General features: G+C 38.8%; 1 protein-coding gene across 1 annotated transcript in view; it reads right to left on the bottom strand.

Moving 5' to 3' along the window:
- The window catches only part of ZCCHC14 (zinc finger, CCHC domain containing 14), a 50,906-nt gene that overhangs the window by 19,216 nt on the left and 14,944 nt on the right, over positions 1-16,746 (bottom strand). The window lies entirely within an intron of this gene.

Genomic DNA, 16,746 nt, shown 5'->3' on the forward strand with positions numbered 1-16,746 from the left:
ATTGAATTTTTGCTGAAAAGGTCTACTTAACAAAAGGGAACTAATAAAATACTTTCTATACCCTTATTTACACGGAAGTGGTAACCAAAAATGCAACGCCAAGGCTTTCATATGCCAAATCCTCTTGTTTTGCTAAAAGAAATACTTCAAAAGCAGCATTACTCAATTACTGTTGCCCATTAGACATCAGAAGATAATCCCAAATGACTGCCCAAAACTGGAAATAAAACCTCACAATGCCTCCCCACTGAACACTCAAACCCACCAATATTTACATTCCCATACATACAGACAAAGGAGGGGGAGGGAAAACCACAAAACCCAGTTTATTTGCTAATTTCAAAGCATTTTTTTGGCTACAAGCACATGAAAGTAAAGTTGCTTGTGGCTGGTTTTGTTTAACAACTGATCAACTGAATTGAATTGAAGCTGAGAAACTGCTTCTGAGTAGGAGCTTAAAAGGTTTGGGCTATTTTATTTGCTTGTTTTCAGAAAGCTTCCTTCATTCCCATTTCTTATCTTTTAAAAGCTTTTTAGCTAGGCTACAATGGAGAACAGTAAAATCCCAAGACCCACTCTTCTTAACAGCAAATACACTGAATTTCTTCTGCTACAAACACACAAGACTAAGTTTTCTCATCAACTAAATTTATTTTATTTCCTACCCTCCTACTTCTCATAACTTAAATTATTTATTAACTAGAATACTGGAAGCCTAAAGAAAACTTGCAGATCAAACATTAGGTTTTCAAAGCACATAGAGAAATGGTTGGCCAAAGTCTGTAAGATGAGCAGATAAGAGAGAACTGAGATCTACGTAAATCCTGGTATTGATCAGCAGCTTTCAGAACTTGATGTTAATGATACATCCCAGGATGTCAAATCAGGTCAGTCTCATGTTTATTTACTAAAACCCGTTGTAATAAATTAGAGAACTATAGTATTAGCTAGTTTTGTCATTAAAGCCAAGAAAGGGTTGGCACTGTTGATCTGTCCCCAAGACTCCTTTAGAGGAAGATTTCACTGGAAGCATGTCCCCAAAGCCTCACTTCAAACTTTGACCTAAGAGGTTCTAAATCACTTAAATGTTAAGAGGATAACACTGAAAACATTCAGCTTGAACTCTGCTCAATTCAATACCCAGCAAAGGCACACCTTGGATTGTTTCATGACTCATTAACTCACAAACTATTCCTTTTAAGAGATACTGATCTGCATCAAAACACTGATGGGCCAGAGTCCAAACAATGGAATGACAAAAGATGGTCTTTCCTATGAAATAGTTTGTACTTAGAGAAAGTGTGCTTCTGGAGAAGGAAAGAATGTTAAAAGACAGGAAACAATACATTCTTAGAATGTGTGTCAACCTGAGAGGATGAAGACACGGACCCAGAGCATCTTCATGCAGTGAATCACTTTATTGCCTACTGCTCAAACTTTTTATACCATTCTATTTGTAGCCTATCATGTTTAGTTCCTGACTTACAGTTTGTTTTTTAACACTGCTCGCTTTCTCACAACCACTCCCAGAGTTGCCAGTCTCTTATCGTTATGCTCTCTCCTCCTCAGCCAGGTGTCTTGGTATCTTATGCTCTCTCCTCCTCAGCCAGCTGGGTTGCTCTGCTTGATTGTACTTTGTTTCTTCTTTAACTCTTTCTTCTCCAGACAAGCAGTTACTTCTCTTTGGCAATAACCATATAGTTTCCACTGTCTCCCACATTAACCAGTTAAAAAGCATGACGTAAATTTAACTTGAGTGACAAGTGCATTTCACTCAGTTATGAGCTTGTCTATCTATAGCTATACTAGAGGGAAAAAAGCTTCCACTCAAAAGCATCAAGAACCATCTTTAAAATATTTCCTTTAAAGTAAGGGAAAACAGGTAGGGAAGTAAGTGTTTCTTTTTGAAAATGAACTTATTTTACTACCTAGAAAAAGTCAAACCTAGGAAAGGATGAAGCAATTTCTCTACAGTTCACCACATTGAGTTGTCATGTAATAATGACCTTTCATTACTACATTAGTGAAGAGAAATGACATCTCATTCTCCGAACTCTCCAGACACAGCAGGGTAATTTATTAAGATATTAACCCGGTTTTATGTAATACAGTGGTTATGGATTGAGAAAACGTGCAAAGAGGCATAACTGGGACACTGAAGTGATCCCAAAACCTTGGTATGAAAACACAGTAACATCTTTGCTTATTCCTCCCTTATCAGGTACCTTTAAAATACTCCATGAAGCCTGATCCATCCAAGAAATTATGGACTATGTTCCAGAGATGAGACCACTATGTGTACAATAGCTCTGAAACTTAGCAGTGATCATGGCAATACAAAAATCATGTCTTGAAAAGAAATCACACATTCATCTAGACTCCAAACAGAGCACATTCTTTAAACCAAGTATCCTGCAGGAACTAATTCTGCTAACACAAACTCAGGAGACAGGACTAATTACCATCACAGCTTTCATTCAGAACAACAAAGGAGGGAAAATTCAGCAGAGGACAAAAAGGGGCCTCTGCTTCTTGCCTGAAGCTGGTCAAGCAGCATGTCATGACCCAAGAACTACTGGCTAGCAGTTATTTAGCACATCGTATCACTTGCTGCTTCCTAAATTTCTGCTTCTTGGACTTTACTTCTCTTAATCTTAAGAGTTTGTGGTTCCTTAAGAGTCAGTGCTAAACCGATCATCTTCTCTTACTAAGACAGATGGTTTTATGGAGAAAAAGGGAAAAAACAGAACTTGAGTTTAAGGTATGCTGGACTTGTTAAAACCCCTTTCAGCCTTGTAACAGCATCCACCATCCTCTTTTCTGCTGGTATCTCTTAAGACTAAAGTTAGAAGAGCAGACAGCAGATTTTCTACAGTGTCTGCTTAAAAAGGAAGCTACAGCTAGGAAAAAACTTGTAACCAGTTTTACTAGTTAGCAAGAAAGTCTTCTGGCCGGTTGTTGCTTTTACAAAACCACACAGGAAGGCACTGGAAATTAAAGCTTCATTGACATAATGAAAAAAAATCTGTTAGCAGCAACATTAGCAGAAGAAATGCTCTTAGAACTGTCAGAAATTAGGATTTTTGTGAAGAAATGCTTAGAACTTAGAACTTTGTCAGAAATCAGGATTCTGCCAATTTAGAGAATAGGATCACAAACAGCACATACTTGTAACATGACCTGAAGTGACAAATTAATCTTTCTTTAATTTAAAAGCAAGACTTAAGATTATGAACTGCAATATTCCACAGGAAATAATGACACAGATTTATAGAAAATCAAGGACATCACCTTGCTTTTGGCAGCATATAGGAAGCAGTACTACACTGGAATTGTATCACTCACCCCCAATCAAACTAGTAGTTTTCATGTTCCTGCTATTTCCTGTTTGGCTTGTTAAACTTTCCAACTAAGTGACCTTCTTACGTTTCTCCAAAAAAGACAAATATTACAAAAGAAGTCTGTATATATTAGCTTTTAAGACTTAATTGAATTCATACATTGTTTTGAGCCTACTGAATGATACTGTCAGCACTTTAGCCAACCACAAAAGCCAATCAACCTAAAGAATGGTTTCGCAACTTCACTGGATTCAAAAGGCTTAAATAAACTGAAAAGCTGTCTGTGCTGAAGGCTGGAGAAGACTCCCATCTGGACAGGAAAATGTAAACCCCAGAAGAATCAGTCAGCTGCTTTCAAAATCAAGCTGCAGCTTCAAAAACCAGTATGAAGGTTTTTCTTACCAGCTACTTTGAGCCAAGAGCACTAACATTCACATTACCGCTGCCGAGCTGCCTGCCACTGCCACTGAAGAAAACTGCCTTACAAGTTGCCTTTCTTTCTTTTCTAAGGCCAGAAAAAGCTTTTGCAGAATAAATTACCCAGAAAGGGCTGCTGTATTGGACATATTTGTGTAACAGCTCCACTGCCTTACTAAATCTGAGCACTAACACATGTCACTAAGCAGGTGCTGTGCCTTGAAATGTATACTTACCAAGGATATGCTGCTGAAATATATATAATAATGCTCTGGGCTGAAGCAGAGCTATGATACAGAGCCAAGAGAGTCTGCAAGAGTTTGACATTAGATAGGGACAACTGAGCAACAGGTAAAATATTACTTCTTAATTCAAGGACCTCTAATCAAGCAAAGATGTATCTCTGTCATATCAGGCAGAACAAATCCAGAAAGGAATGCTTAACTATGTTTTTTAATACCATGGAAACACTTTGGCATTTTCAAGCATGATTTTAGGTAAATACTTGCAACACTGAAGGCTTAAAGGTATCCTACAACAAATTCAGACCAGTTGCAGTGTTTAAGGGTAATCAGGAGCTCAGATTCTCTTGTTTGGTGGCTGGGGGACTGCTGCATTTTTAAAGGACTTCAGAATTTAATTTGTAAAATATATTTACTGCCTAATTCCCCAAGCTGGCTAATTCTATATGTAACAGCAGCTAATTAACTATTTTCATACAACTGAGAAAAGCATGTGTAAGTTACGAATGCAGCTGTGTACTTAATTTGCTCGGAGATCCAGCCCACTGCCTCACTCATCTTCCAATTTAACTTGACTTCTCTTTTCAAAAGTACTCCTGCAAAAGTGACCATAAACCCAAACACTCAGTCTGAAGGCATTGTCAGTAACCACTGACATACATTCTTGTATAGGCAATTAAAAGAAGCAGGCTGCCCATATCTAATTACACAGCCCGCAGCAGTAAAAATATCTCTGCAATCAAGAGATGTTCAAGTTAGTATATAAATACTTTTACTTACTGGGTAAGTAACAGGCTTCTTGTATATTTAGTCTAGTTTTATCTGATCGAGTAATTATTTTAATTGCTGTTCTTAGATCTCTTTTAAAGAAAATATTGGCTTTATTTCTTATTCTTAAGAGAAGGTTAGCTCAGCCTAGAGAAGCCTTATGCTCCCCTAGAAAGGGTTTTCTCTAGCTCACTGGAACCCCCACAAACCCAAGGCAAGCCAGATGATTAGTTCTAATACAAATGCTATATTCACTGACAAAACTAGGACTGCGAAGTCAATTTTCCATGGAGAACACTCTTGGTAGCATAGGCCCTTTCCCTAATCACAGATTTTGTGCTGAAGTGTACCAAACACCAGGCTTCTCTAAATCTAAACATCACCAAAGGAAACAACCCCAATTCAGCTGAAGCCTTTGAAGTTTCTATGTCTGCATGGAACAGACACTTACCCTGAGCTTAGAAAGGTAATATAAACCTGAAAGGGAACCAGATGGAGAAAATGTGACACATTCAGGTAGTGTCCACAGCAGGGAATCCAATGGCATTTGCTTTGAAGTTTACAGCAGTGTCCTAAATACAGCCAGACAAATTGAGTCTCACACCAACACAGCTGACCCACCATTGAAGTAACGCAAGATGTCACCTTTGGGTGCAGTTTGAACTAACAACAACCAACCTTTCTTGGAAGGATGAGGAAAATGGGAAGAGATTTAAGGTTGCCTACCACCCATTAGTTTTCCTTCATCACACAAGATTTTATTCATTTAAGTCTTCTAGGTCCCACTTCGATAATTACAATCCACTGTTACTCTTTATTAACAAGACCCAGTCCCCACTGCATAAAAACAATTACAGCTGTAATCACAGTTGCATCACATGAGGATTTGCCCAGCAACACTTTTAAGCTTTCAAGTCATCAAGTCAGGACCTGATTATTACATGTATACATGTATTACTGGTCAAATCTTGTCTGGCATCCAGAATGAAGGAACGATGATTTACACAAAAGTAGAAAAGGGAACAAGAATACATGTTAGATATATAGATGATATAAACATATGTTCATATATTTTTTTCTGCAGCACAAATATCACTTGTGGGCTGCAGCATGTAACCATATATCGGCATAGCTGGACCCCTGTCAGTGAGATTACAGCACAGCAGCTGCTCAGCCAGCATGTCCTGGCTTGAAGGGCAATCTGGTGATAAAACACCAGAGCTCTGAGATCAGATGCTGCCTGCTCCAACGTTGGCAGAAGAAATCCTTCACCTACCTAAAGGAGTTAAGAGAGTTTCCAACTCCAAAGCAAACATACAGCAGCAAAGTCCATTTCAAACTCAAAGGCACATCAATACACGCAGCTAGTCTTATTTGAAAGGCAGCCACTCCAGAACAGCATAGTTTAATGCTCATGTAAATAAGCACATGCTGTTTTCTGCATGTTTGAGAACAGAACCAGCATCTTGAAACTCGTGATTTAAGGCTGTAACAGCAGGGACAAAGTAATTTTATTGCTGCTCTCCCTCCCCCCACTCCCCCCCAAAGAATTACAACATGAAAATCTTGTTAACAATGAAAAAATACTCTGTTAGCATACTATGTAAGAACACCTTACACAGTGTAAGGCTAAAGGACTAATGTAGAATAGGCAAAACCTTGAGTACATAGAGTCTTGCCAAGAGCCACACATGCATTCAAGAACTTAGTTCAGTGAGAAACAAATATCCCTCTGCACAGCCACTTCTGTGAGGTTCTCCTTTTGTTGGCAATTATGTCCTTGTACATTCTCAGGTCTCTGGTCTCAGGCTTTAATATTCTTGTTCCCTTTTCTACTTTTGTATAAATCATTGTTCCTTCATTCTGGACCCCAGACAAGATTTGACTAGTAATTCAAAGAGACAGAAAAAAAGGTTCTAATTCAGCATTTAAGCTTATTTAGAGATACTGTCTACTATTAGACAACTGTTTTTAACACATCTATGAAGCAAATGTAAGAAGGAAAAGACGAAAGCAGATTTTGTTAGTATGTGCCAAGGCAGCAAGAGCGCCCAGAAACTGAAGGGAAAAAAAACAGAAACAAAACAAAACCTCATCCACAAAAAATCTCAGAGTTTTAAAGCTTTGACTCTCCACACTTGGCACTAGGTTCTTCAGCATGCAGTACAGAATGAGGTAAAACACACTTCTAGCAAAACTAGAGTTCAAGACTCTTGTTCCCCCACCATCTTTTGCAATAGTAGGAGATCCATCAAATCCCTGACCTATTTAGTAATGAGGACAGGAAGGAATACAAACTTTGAGCTTCCCAAGCCACTAATATCTATTTCATACCTATTGTTTTTGCAGACAAAGTTCAGTTATTACACACTTCCACAGGACCACTTACAAAACGACAAAGTCTGAATCCTTAGCAAATATACAGGTGGGGTCCAACTATATCTGCTTGAATGATAGAAACTAGTACACCCACAAAAGCATAAAACACAATAGAGAGAATCTAAGGCACAGTTGTGTTTTATGCCATTTCCTTTCAGCTGTGTGTATTAATGATGTAATTTTAGCAGGGCTATCCCTTCAAGTTATTGTTAAAAATAGCATCTACACCATACACTGATGAAATGCATCCACTCCAGGCAGTGAAGTAATGCAGCACAGCAAGTTCACTGCTTTTCTTCCCCAGGGAAATAAAAGAATATGTCAGAAAGCAAACGAAACATTAACCTTTTAGCTTAGCATTTCTGGGCACCTAAGGAAAAAAAAAAAAAAAGATAATTTTAATCAAAACCACTGTATTGCATGATTACAGCCTATGACTTTCCATCATAAAACAGCAAATTAAATTAGAAATAAAATCTTACAAAGCACCTCAACACCACTAAAGTTGACTATTTGTCTCCTCCTGTACTTGTGTGGCACACAGTAACAGATACACCATATGGATCAGAGCCATTGCAGGAGCAAAATACCCCACTCCACACAGGTTTGGGGCAGCACAACCCCTTAAACTTCTTGCAGTTATCCACTATCTGCAATCCACAAATGAGATTTTAGTCTCAACTTCTTAGCATCAAACCAAAACATGTAGATGCTTTCATTACCATTCAGCTGTCAAATCTCTTGATCCAGGTCTCAATATCTGGCTCTGCTCTGGCATTTTTCAACAGATGAACTTTATGAAAACCACGTGAAGCCTGCATGAAATGGCAGAATCCAACTTTCTTTAAACAACCCCAAATAAAACTGAATTAATACATAGTATTTTGCTGCTTTGACTTCTCAGGTTAACAGTGTTAACAGCACCATTTTCTTGTCTGGTTATTAGCAAAAGAGATACAGGTTAGTGAAGGCACATATAATTTAACAAATAATATCTAACTATTTAAGCAAAACAAAGGAGAGAAAACTTGCTTCTGTCTAAAAAGATTGTCCAAACAGCCCTTCTCTCCACCAGTGGGAAAAATCCCAAACATTCTGACATAAACCCGAGCTTTTCCTCAGAGTTATACAAACATTAAGCCAGCCCTGATGTGAAGCAACAACTACCCCAGCTTGATGGATATGTAAACAAGACACTACAGTAAATCTGAAGCAAAGCCATATCTAGAACACGAAAATTGGAAGCTCTGGCACAGTAAAGGAAATTAAAGTCACCCACTGTCTTGTGACCTGTGAATCCAGGCTGGCAGCAGCTGGTAGTTAAAATGCAGGAGAACACTGATTAAAATGTCCTCCCCTTAACTGCATGCCCTGCAGTCAGACTCACGAGTTACCATTTCCAAAGGTCTCTCACTAGCCTAAGTATTACTACATTCATTGTTTCTTCTTTGCAGTCCATCTGTTCCTTTGTGCCAGATACTGAATATGAGAAATCACGGAAATAAAGCCTTGTCATTTACTAAACAAGGTCACTTCCAGATTAGAAAGAATGGAAGCAAAGAAATACTTGCTGTAGTAGTAGGGAAAACAAAGCAAATTGCTGGCAAAGTAACCTTTTTTGTGTGACATGTTCTCATTCTTCCTCTCCACCCACCTCCTCATTTCCAAACCAGATCAGTCTGTCATGTCAGTGCTCAGTACTAAGGAGAACACATCTCCTCCTGTGACTTACTGCCCTACTTGAAACCACAATTTATTGCTTCCAGTTCCAAGTATCACCAATTTCTCTATTCCTTAATCTAATCCTTGTTCTCTCAAGTCCTACAACGTCTGGTATCTTTTCTCTACTGTACTCTGATTCTTTTGAAAACAGCCTCCCTCCCATGCCTGCAGAGAAAAGCCTCGGTGTCAGAATTCTAAGCCTGATTTTGGCATCAAAAGTCAAGCACGAAACCAAAGATTTACTTTAAGTTCTCATGAATTTTCAGATGGACACAAAAAAAATCTGGGAGAAATGGAAACATTTCTAACTTGTATATGCAGCTACCTGTGAAAACTCCAGCTACTGACAGGATTACTGCACTTTAAGCCTATCACCCTCGGAGAGCCACCTTTTGGAAAAAAGCAATCTAAACGTAAAGGTTTGTGAAAATGAAAAATAAGTTCAACAACAAACTGATACGGGAAGGGAAGGAACAACTAACGACCAGCTAACAACTAACCAGCTATAAAAGCTCATGAAGCATGGCATACACAAGAAAATGGCCTTTTTGTCATTAGTACACTTGTGACACTATGTAAAAAAAATATATGGGCAAGGACATTATGGTTTTCTAGGAACACATACGAATCACTTATTTTGCTCTGTAAAGTGATTTTTTGTCCAATTCATTTTGTAAGGAAAAGCAAGCTGTTTAAATTCCTGTATCCCTCTGTTTAACATGGCAGTGAAAAGGGTTATTTCAAAACAGACACTTCCAGATGTTAACAGGTGTTAAGTTCTAAAGAGATGCAATGAACAGCTGAGCATTTCTGCACATTTCACACAGCCCTTAATCTTCAAGCAGCAGACACAAGAGATGCCCAGTCCTAGTGAGAGCTATTTGCCATTAGGTTGCAGCAGAATTGCCAAGAGAGAAGCAGCAGCAGTTAATATTCACTGTCACTTTTTCCTGAAGTCCTGCCTGACATGTCTTCTATCCTTCAATAAGTTTTTAAATTTCAAATTTCCTCTCTCCCACCCCCTGTTTTTATAAAGGATTTTCAGTATAAATGTAGGTTTAAGCATTAGTTCCACCAGGTAAAGTTTTCACACTCATTTTATTCTGATTCTGCTATATTTTTTCCAGAAGATGCGCTGCATTAAGCCATTACCTAAAGATTTGAGAAAAGCTGGGTTTGCTCATTTAATGCAATTTTAATTAAAAGCTCAAGTTGCTTAAGTTGTTCCTATTAGTGGCAGAAGGTCATGCTATTGCTTCCATAGCTGTGGAGGTAATGGCTCTTAATTTCATCTGCACTAGCAACTGATGTGCCACTGCAGGCACTTCCAGGACTACATAAACATGAACTGCCAATACAAGAAAGTCATTCTAGGAATGTACATGCCTCTCGTGCTTCTAAAAAGCCATGAAAATAGTATTAAATATAAGTTTATAGTCTCACATTAGATATTGACAACTAAGATCAGGAATCTGCCCAAGGAATGCATTACAGTGAGGCAAACCCCTTGGCATGGCTGAATTTACCAGCATACTATTCTTAGAATTTTTGTTTTTCCAGAGTAGCTTGATTCTAATTCATTATAAACAGAAATATCATCCAACTGCCACTAAAGCCAAACTGAACACGCTTCACAGTACTCAAAGTCAAGCGCTTCATTGACAAACCTTACTTTAGCAGAAAGCTGGTCATTTTCTAGTGTTTAGTAAGAAAAACATATTGCCCAGTACACAAATTCAGAACAAATCTTTATACAGGAATAAATAAAAGCAAAATGAATTAGTAAGGAGCAAAATGAAGCCTTATTTCCCATGGACCTATGCTGTATGTCTCCTCCTCTGCAGATACTCCAGTCCTGTATCACCTACAACTGACCTACAACAACACTACTTTCCATATTTACCACATCTACCTTAAATTTTCCACAGATTCCCTAAACATACACACATAACTAGCTACTTTCCTTCCCAGCCACCCACACCATTGCAAATCACCTGCCTCTCTTGCACACCCACTTACTTCCTCAGGATGCCAGTTCAGTCTTGCATCCCCCTACGGTGATTTGCACAGGACTCTCTTGAACTGCCAACTGGGCAACAATCAGCACATGCTGCTTCTAGTCCAGAAAAAACAAACACAATGAGTGTCTGGGCAGACAAAACAGGATAAGGGCTGAACTGTTCTTACCTCTCCTCTTGATGGAAGCATGAATGAGTCTCTTCTGTTCAGACACTACTGCAAATAACTCCAAATGCCTCCGTCAAATTTGGATTAATTTAATCAATAGGCTCAACAGTCAATAAGGTAGGGACTGACAGAGCTGCCCAAGTAGAGTGATTCCACTAGCTTTACTGAGGCAAAACAAGGAAGAAGTCCAAACAAGACTAAAGAAAAAGAACCACTCAGCAGCTTCAGGATAATGCCTTTAGGCATATGCTCGATATAAACATTATTTGAGGTAAGAAGGCATATGGCATATGCACAGTATTGCACAAAGGTGCAAATTACTGCCTGAGAACACAGATCAGAACCTTCCTTTTCATCCAGTTACAGGAGACCATGCTGCTCTGTCCTCCTCCCCCTTTGCATCTTGTCATAGCAATCCCTGCTCTCACCTTACCGTTCTTGTTATGTGCAAAGGGTGGTAACAAGGAAGACAAATACAAACCAACTCCAACCTCTAGAGAATACAAAAGTTAACTTATTAACAGTTAACAACACAAATTTGCTAGACTCCAAGTGCAGCCCCAGGAGTGTGGAACTCTTCTCCCAGCTCTGACACATGCCCAAGGGTGAGCTACTTAACCTGGCCTCTGACTTGCAGGCAGAGAATGGACTTTGATGCCTGCCTACATAAGCACTTCATACAACTGCACAATCAGTAAAGACTTCAGATGAAATGCAATAGTTTTGATTTTTTCTAAACTATATTGAACAACTCCTGAGTATTTTCTTTATTGCCAAATTAGACCTGCAACCTTAACTGAACTCCAACTCCAGAAGACCAAGCTGCGTGATTTATGCAACATACAAGCTTCAAGATATCTCTTTATATACAATAATCTTCTAGCACAGGGGAAAATATGCAACATGAAAACAACTTTTTTTTTTTTGAAGTACACTAATCCTTGGATTTGATTGCTAGAATTAACTCTAAATACTTGATACTTGTAAAACCGCTATGTTAGAGACAGTCAGGAATGCAATGCCTTGTATGCGATCAGTGTATGTGACAACCTACGCTGCTGAAGTTTAGAGGCAGAGTTCTACTTCAGAGATAAGATGAATGAAGACATATACAAACAGCTGAAAAACTACATACAGTTGGTAGAGGCAGATTTTTCCTGAAGGATTATCATAGCCCAAATATTTCTTTAAGCCCTACCCTAACAGTAGTTGACCCAGTATTATTAGAGATGATGTATATACTTAAAAATAGAATAATCCAGCTACACAACTGATGCAGAACAAGGCACTGTAAAGTCTGGACCCTGGCCCATAAGGATTTCAGAGCTTTTTCTCTCCTATTTTATCCCTGCCTTCAACAGGCTGAACAACTGGTGGGCAGCATTTCAGGAGAAAAAGACTGTTGATTGCCATCTAGTAAGAGAGCTCTTGCAGCCTGATTTCTTGTGGAAAAAGGATGAGTCAAGGAAGTGGGAGACAAAAAAAGGTGTGAGACCATACAAATACATTTTGCCAAGGAAAATAAATCAGGTAGCAGAAACAGTGGTTAGAAGTTCTGGATAGCTTACACCACACATTTCTGATGACTACTGTAATGAAACAGTTCAGATACCAAAGCTTGCTGCACATAATCAGTTTGACCTACCTGCAACTCGTATGCTACCTGAGGTCAACAGGGTTGCTGCAAACAAGGATGTATTTTACGACCCAATATTAACCGAAAATCGTATTGATGCATTACTCTATTTTCTCTCAAGTTTGTTTTTCCTCATGTCCACAGACTGCAGCAGCCTTTGTCCAGTAAGTCATGTGCTATTCTGTGTATTTGTTTTAGCCTGGGACACTGTTGAAGCTTTGAAGGAACCTGTACATGGACAGGACCTTCAATTAAGCAAGAAGTTTTACTGTGCTCAGCAGGAGTACTTAAATGGAGCACAGATTGTAGAATAAAGCCTATTGCACCCATTTTTCATCTTTACTCCTCTCTGTCCATAGAAAGCAGTCTGTGCCTATCATTAGATGCATGTGTTGCAAGAATTGTGATTCAGCTTCACTACATAAGGATCACATTTCAACAGTTGCTTCATTTGAAAACAGACTGGCTGGGAGACAATTCTGAGGTTTTGTGTGGCAACAGCAGAAAGGCAAGATAAATATATAGGAAAGAAAAGAATAGGGGAATTTTTGTCACTTTGCACAAAATGAGACTTGTTAAGTCAAGGAAACCATCTTCCAGACTACTTTATGGAGGAAAACAGTGGTAAGTGCCACCTGCAAAGCCTTTTAGCAGCACTGAACATCTTATAAATACCAGCACTTAACTTCCACTGCAGAAAATTTAAAACAAAGGCTGTGACAAATAAAAATTTTACTCACTATTAGGAGAAATTACAGTATGAAGACTAAACAGTAATACTTTGCAACTTACACTGCCTTTATTATAAAGATTCTTTTGTTCTGCACTTCATCATCTGGTCCAATATATTTTATTCCACTGTGCTTTTGGAAAATATGCTGTGGCCACTGAGCATATTTAATACATTGCTAAAATATGTCACATGCACAGAGTAATACTTGCCTACAGTGCTATTCACCTAACAGCCAAATCATTCTGCTTGGAACCATACAGTAAGAGTAATTAATAACATCTGGTTGAGAGGAAGTTCCTATCACTTTTGTATTTTAAAATACAAAATAAGCTGAATTTTTCATTCAGCTTTGGCATGCAACTACTCCCTTTTGGGAATTGCCACACAAGGTCAGAACAACTCTATATGCATAGACTTGTTACAAATTAGGTCTGTGAATGGGACTTCCCCTAGGTCTGATAGCCCCTTCTGGACTTTGACATAGTAATTCCACTTCCCTTAGCTACCAGCACAGCATTGCCCACATAACACAAGTTGCTAATGCGTATCATATTTTTAACCAGTGACCTTCTTTAACCACCCAGGTCATGGACCAGGAAAAGGTTTGAGTTGGGTCTCCATAAAATGTAAGGTAAAATCCTAAGTTTCAGACAACCATAATTAGAATCCCTCCAATAAGTTTGCCGACTTTGTTGGCATTGTGCTGGGAAACACAAACCTGCCTACAGAAGGGACCATCACTACAAAGCTGCACTGTTGCTGAAGTATGTGCCCACTAGGCAAGCATTTGCATGAATAAAATCTCATCTTCATGTCAGAAACCAGTTTTAGACACCTGCAGCTATGTTTGCACTGGTTCAACTCTTGTAGTATTGTGGGAAAAAGCCCAGGGCAAGACAAGGAAGACAGCACAACGCTCAGCTCGCACAGTATGTAAAAGATGCCCAACCCTCATTTGAATTTGATCATTTTGTTCAGATCAGTGTTAAAGCCATAGTTAAAATCTGACTACATTCTAGAAACAGTGGAAAAAACCCCAAAGATCTAGCAATACATCATGCCTAGAACTTCAGTTATCACAAGAATCTGTATTTACCAATGTTTTCCTTGACCTGTAAGATCTGTCAGTACCTTAAAACCTGTAAACAAGCTTGTGTGCAGCTTACAAGCACAACAATAGCCAGTCCCTGAGAACAGCAAGAGTCTCCACTTCCTGAAGTTACCTTCAATTAAAATGACTTCCACATCTGTGAAAACTGCTTTGAACAATCCTGAATCACCAAAAGATATGAGTAAAAGCACAATTCACAATGCATGTTACAGCCACCAGATTCCAAAAGAGGTCCATATCCTTCTACGCCAATACCCATAAGTAATTTTTCTGAATTTGATAGGCCAAATTTTGAACTTTATTTCACAAAGAAAAATCCAGATAAAGTGCAGATACCCAAAGTGCTTATGTGAACAGCTACAGGATGTGCCTAGTGCTGCAACTTTTACTTTGCAGAAACGTCCTCCAGGTTTGCCTTGCTTTAGCACCAATACATGCAGAAGGGTGAGGGGGTTTTAACTAAGGCTGAAGGACCAGCATAAAAATTGATGAATTTTGCTAAGTAACCATATGATTCCTCCCAGCTGGTCACCACTCCCAACAACTTGGTCATTACAGCATGGATCCAGGAGCCCAATGCCTGACAGTGCTCCCAGAATTAGTTGGGCCTCTGAAATAAAGGTTTCTCAGTGACACTCACTGTATAAATTCATTTCCCAAGGGAGCAATATTCTGTGCAGATAGGATGGTGAAATTATTCAGAAGTTATGTATTTGACAAGTCTCTACATGAAGCATGAATGTTTCCAGTTAACCACTTAATGCAAACACAAGTGCATACAGACTTACACCACAGTTTGTTAAGGAGTATTCAGCAATATACTCCACTTTTCTCATCTGTCTTCAGCATAGAAACTGGTAACATACTATACTAAAAGCTAGATTTGAAGTGTGGTTTAGGAAAGATACAGCCACTGACAGCTTTCAGGCCCAAGCTTACTACAAATCCATTTACTGTTGACCTATGTACAGAGTATGTTAAATTACTAACATTTCTGCAAATCAGGATTAAAATCATTCACTGGATTAATACAAACTGTCTCTAATCCAGCTAAGCACAACGGATACTGCACCTTTCATGAGCTTTCTCATTTTTCTTCTGTTTCAGCTACAGCCTTTTTAGTTGAGACACTTCCAATTCCAGTACTTGGCCAAAAGCTGAACGACTGACTTGGACAGCTCACTATTTCTGACCTTAAGTGAGAAGAAATCCTGTCCTCTCAAGCTGTCTGAAACAAGACTCACTAGAAAATATAAATATAAGAACTACACAACTGGTCAAGCAACCTGTCCATCCCGTATTTACACGACTGAATTTCATGTGCTCTAGGTGAAAAAGTTTGTGGGCCCTGCTAAATTAAGAGTTGTGTCTGTTTGCTATAAGAATCAGAAATATAAGTGAGCAATGGTGGCTCCAGGCTGGTAAATACTCTTCAGTGTTACTCCAACCTGAAGAGGCAGAACTTCCTACCAGACAGATCATACATCAAGGAGAACTCAACACAATCTTTGCTGCTGGTGAACCAGAAAGCAGAGTATCAGTTAGTAAGAAAACCGTATTTGTTCCAATGACTCCTTTTACCGCTATCTCTAAGGCAATCTATAAATTAAAAAGCTACATTCTCTGAAAACTAAGCAGGTATTCTATAAAAGAAAAACAGATCAGAGGAAAACCTAATTAATTTTCACAGTGTACCATGACTAATCTTAGCTTATATGGTACTGGAATAGCAATCACTGAGTACAAACGAAAACAGTGTTGAACCCTGTCCTATTTTTAATCAGATGAAAGCCACAAACCTTAGCCATGCTTCTGCTTAGTGTTGCATTTTCTTCTACCCTGATAGTTTTTACAGCTGGAGAAATAGCTACTTACAGCACTATTCTGCTGTAAAAAATTATTGCTGCTTACAGCTTCTGGGATTCTAGTTGAGTGTGTCACAGAGAAGGAGGTCTGCTCCAGGAAAGCTAAGAACACTTTCTTGGGACACGTAACCCTTTCCAATCCATATCAGTTCCTCTGAGTGAAGATGTGCTTTGAAATTCTTCATCACCATCCATATGGCATTAAACTATGTTTGCAACGTTATGCAGCAAGCCAGCGGCAGAGACCAACTCCAAATAAAAAAATTATATGGTCCATGGCAGTATTTTTAATGACATTTAAAGCAATATACTAGTGCTGCTAATGTGATGGCGCATTTTCCCTAC

Source organism: Nestor notabilis, unplaced genomic scaffold, assembly GCF_000696875.1.
Source record: "Nestor notabilis isolate BGI_N333 unplaced genomic scaffold, ASM69687v1 scaffold20942, whole genome shotgun sequence".
Classification (NCBI taxonomy): Eukaryota; Metazoa; Chordata; class Aves; order Psittaciformes; family Psittacidae; genus Nestor; species Nestor notabilis.